Source organism: Lactuca saligna, chromosome 1 (genome assembly GCF_052625555.1).
Source record: "Lactuca saligna cultivar CGN05327 chromosome 1, ASM5262555v1, whole genome shotgun sequence".
Classification (NCBI taxonomy): Eukaryota; Viridiplantae; Streptophyta; class Magnoliopsida; order Asterales; family Asteraceae; genus Lactuca; species Lactuca saligna.
This window is the reverse complement of record NC_136417.1, coordinates 7,584,349-7,589,022: the sequence shown is the minus strand read 5'-3', so window position 1 is coordinate 7,589,022 and position 4,674 is coordinate 7,584,349. Positions and strand designations below refer to the sequence as shown.

General features: G+C 28.6%; 1 long non-coding RNA gene across 1 annotated transcript; it reads right to left on the bottom strand.

Annotated features, from left to right (window-relative positions):
* Positions 1-887: 887 nt before the first annotated feature.
* LOC145047976 (uncharacterized) lies at positions 888-2,193 on the bottom strand. Its single transcript, XR_013682610.1, has 5 exons — positions 2,121-2,193; positions 1,986-2,018; positions 1,611-1,640; positions 1,257-1,490; positions 888-1,159 (listed from the first exon to the last, which is right to left on the bottom strand). It is a non-coding gene; the product is annotated as an uncharacterized LOC145047976 (long non-coding RNA).
* Between the last annotated feature and the right edge of the window lie 2,481 nt (positions 2,194-4,674).

Sequence of the window (4,674 nt, the reverse complement as noted above, 5' to 3'; positions counted from 1 at the left end):
CTTGTAGTTGTACTTATTTTTTAAATTAGTTGCGAGACCTATGTATTACATGAGTTATTTTTTTTTAAAAAAAAATTAGATATAAAAGTCTAAATATTTGAAAACTTCAAATTTATAAGAAAATAAGAAAAAAAACGCATTATTAAAATTAAAATATATTTTAATTTTAAATAAATAAGCAAACGAAATTAATGAGTTTTAATTTAGGAATTTTGAAATTAGAAGGTAAATCCAATAATAAAAATGATATCACTTTATAAATATATTTATTGTAATTATTATATTAAAATATTATATGAAATTTAATAAAATAAAAAACTCATCAAATGACATGTGAAAAAAAAAATAAACTCAAAATAAGAAAAAAAAAATGATATTTAATTAATTGAATGAAAATGTGATATGTGGCAAAAAAAAAAAAAAAAACCTTCATTACTATAATTGAATTATGATAAAATTTTATTTACATTATCCTATCTAATAATTGAAGGTTTTTTGTCACCATGTTATCATCCAATTCAATATGTCAAATGATATTTTTTAAAATTTTCAATTTCATTTAAATCCACTTGGCAAATTGTGATTCATTTGGCTTTGTTATTAAATTATGAAAAAATCTAATTTAAAAATATAATAAAGAAAATAAGAAAACTTAAATGTCACCATAAATTCGCATGCAATTTGTTAATTAATGTATTAAATTCAATCTAAATTCAAATCAACCTTACTAATTGAAAAACATAGTTTTCGGTTAATCCCTTTTGAATTCAGGATAATTTGGAGAAACCTTTTAAAAATTGGTTAATTCACGACTAATATTGATATTTTTTCCAAATTCGCTTTTGCAAATTATTAAACATGCAATGCTTAACAAAATAAATTATTTAAAAAACATGTGTATTACACGGGCTTCACACCTAGTTACACAATATTTAAAGGATCCTAATACCTTTTTACACCCATCAATGACTCAAAGAAACACACCATAGTTTCAAAATAGTAGCCGGTGTGAATGGAGTAGAAGTGGGTATCAGATCCAGTTAGGACCAAATTTAAAAGTAATTTGCCCACCGCTAGGTTGGAGGGGTTTCGTAGTTTCTGGTGATGGACATCGGTGCCACAATGCAACTCTTTATGATTAATTAGTGCGGTTATCGAACTGCACCAACAAATATTGTATCAAAAAATGTCCTTATTTAATGGTGCGGTTCTAAAACCGCCAAAAAAAAAAAATACACAAATCAGCAACAACAAACCTGTCTTGGAAAAACACAAAACCTCCCCAAAAGATAACACAAAACATCACTAAAAAATAGCTAGCCAAAATCGCATCAAAAAACCTTTCCAAATAGATTTCACAGTTTGTGCTGTAACTAAAACGCATTCAAACATATAATATGTGATATAAATTCCAAGATCTTTCTGCTTTGAATCTTTTTATTGTCAAGAAGGGTGACAATGATCTTCCCGGATTAACTGATGTTGATTACCTAGAATGAGAGATCCAAAAAGGGCATCAAAAATCCGCAAAAATTTTCAATCTCTCAAAGGAAGATTATGTTAGGAAGTATATCAGTACATAGAGAAGAACATTCGGAAACAAAACAAACCTGGTAAGTTCTTCCTTCTGTTACTTTTTCCTTTGGATGAGCAGAAAAAGTAAATGGATGGTGTTTTACATGTTATGAGTGCATGAAAGGAGGTTAGTAAAGAACAAAAGATATAGAGATTGGTTACTCCATTGACATTGGAAAGGAAGTAAGTAATAATTACACATAAAAAAAAGAAGAGAATTGCAAAACGAAAATTTGTGGAAGCTGAGTACCAAATTTTTTTTGGAGAGAGAGAGAGAGAGAGAGAGAGAGAGAGAGAGAGAGAGAGAGAGAGAGAGAGAGAGAGAGAGAGAGAGAGAGAGAGAGACTTTCTACAACATCTAAGCCTTCAACTGTAGCATAGATTAATGTTAGTAATTTTGATAAACGTACCTGCAAAAAATTCGTGAATTAGGATAAATGTACCTGCAACAAATTCGCAACAAATACTCAGGTTCAATTTACATTCATGGAAGACTATGAGAGCGGAGGAATCAATGAAAGAAATTAGGGGGGTTTATGATTTACCTGCTGCATAGATTGAAGGAGAAGGAAGAAGATGACGTGAGAGTATTTTTTGGGATGAACATTGTAAATTGTGATGTTTTTATTTTTTATTTTTTTGGGGAGAGATATAAGAGACGTAGTAAGCAGGAATGAAAAATTAGAACAGAATTTTTTACAGGGAATTCCCAATTTCTTGGTAGCCGGAATGAAAATATATCCAATTTCTTGGTGTGGTTTCCTTCGTTAATTGGTGTAGTTTAAAAAAAAAAAATAGTGATTTAATCAATGGTGCGTTTTACAAAAATTTACACCAAAAAAAATTGTGTTTTAATAGTTCGGTTTTGGTTAATAGCATCAATAAAGGCATTTTTAATTTCTTTTAATGTGGTTATATGAAAACCGCACCAAAAAAATACATTAAATAGTGCGGTTCTTTTGTTTAATGATGCGGAACTTATTTAATAATGTGGTTTTGTAGCTGAACCGTACCAAAAAAGAAAATGTGATCACACTATTAAATGGGTTTTGTACTAGTGACATATTATTATTATTATTATTATTATTATTATTATTATTATTAATAAGCATGCATGTATTTGAAATATATTAAATTGTGGAGAATGCGATATTTTGCAAAGTATTTGCTTAGAACTTTTGTTTTATAAATTGGTCCTAATAGAAGTCTTGGAAAATAACAAAGAAGATTAACCAAAATTTCAATAAAAAGGATACTACTAATAATCATCATCATCATCATCATAATCATAATAATAATGAAACCTTGTAAATCTGCTCAAAACTCCAACTCATCTTCAAAGAAAATACTATTACTATGATGTATCACACACTTACACACACCAAGCCACATCTCACTCAACAAATAAATTTCAAGTATATTCCTAATTAAGTTCCCACACATTGCCATGCAGGCACACACGGAAATGGAGGTTGTGGGAATTATCCTCCTGGAACACTATATAATAGACCTGATTAGTACTCTTATTTCTCATCACAAACTTTTAATCATTATAAGTATATTTAGAGGCTGGAAAAACTATCAAACAATAGGAGAATCTGATGGGTGATAACCAGCAGAAATATGGGTCAAGCATGAGTGGTGGACAGACATCAAAGGCCACTGTCATCCCAGCAAACAGGAAGCATGTGTCAACTATGATGGCTGAGAAGATCGCAAAGGTGACTGCATCAGCTGCAAAACATATCAAGAACAAGAATAAGATAAATCCTGAGCATCATGATTCTTGATTGTATGTGATGCATAATTAAACAAGTTGCACAAATTTGTTTGCTGCAGAAACTTTCTATCATCTATTTTCATGTTTATGTGTTTTGTTTTATAATTACAGGTCATCCCAAAATTGAACCTGCAGAAGTTTCTATGGTGGTGGTTAATATATGTATGTTAAGTATGCGTTCAATTAGGTTCCTTAATTCTTTGTTTGTAATCGACCCCAAACCAATGTTTTTGTGTATCAATATTTGTGTGCAATATATATTATATAAATATCTGTTGTACTTCTAAATTAGCCTTATGTTTCTTAATTAATCCTATTATGCGTTGTTTAACACTATATTTTGTTGAAAAAGTTCGCTAGAAAACATGCATTTACCTTTAGAAAATTAAAATTTAATATTTGCACGAAATATGTCTTACTGATCGAGTTGTCATTATTTCATTTATTTATATATTTATTATTATTATTATTATTATTATTATTATTATTATTATTATTATTATTTTACCAGCAATGGAATTGTGTTTATTGTGTTGGGCTCCTTTTGATAATAACAACATAATTAATTTTCGGCTCCATTGATGTTCTTAGACTAGTGTTTCAACCAGGGGTGTTCACGGTCCGGTTTTTTTCGTTTTAGGTCAAACCGAAGCCAAACAGTTACTAATGGTTTTTGTCAACCTAAAACCGAACCCGAACCGTTGAAAATTGAAAACCCAACCATACCAAACCGTCACTAACGGTTTGGCTCCGGTTTAGTTTCACGGTTTGGGCTTTTTAGGCCCATTTTAATCGAGTCCATTAAACTAATTTTGAAAAAAAAAACTGCACTATTAAATGTATTAAAACAGTTAAAATTCTACAAAATATTGTTAAAATACTGCAATATTAAAGCTGCCCAAACAGAAAAATTCTGCCCAATACTGTTAAAAAAAACTATAATATTAAAATTGTCAAAACAGCAAAAAAACTACCTAATATTGTTAAAAAATCCAATAATTAAATATTGTGGGTTTTAAAGTTTATTATTTGTATATAAAAATTAATATATAATACAACAAAATACAATTACATATAAAAAAGTTAATTAATATATATATATATATATATATATATATATATATATATATATATATATATATATATATATATATATATATATATATATATACAAATCCTACGGTTTGAAAATTTTGAAACCGCAAGCCAAACCGTAAAGAAAAATACAAATCAAAATATTTTTCATGCAAAACGAACTGCTTTATCCTTTCTAACTAAACCCTTTAAGTAAACACATATTTTGACTGATTTGAAGGTGA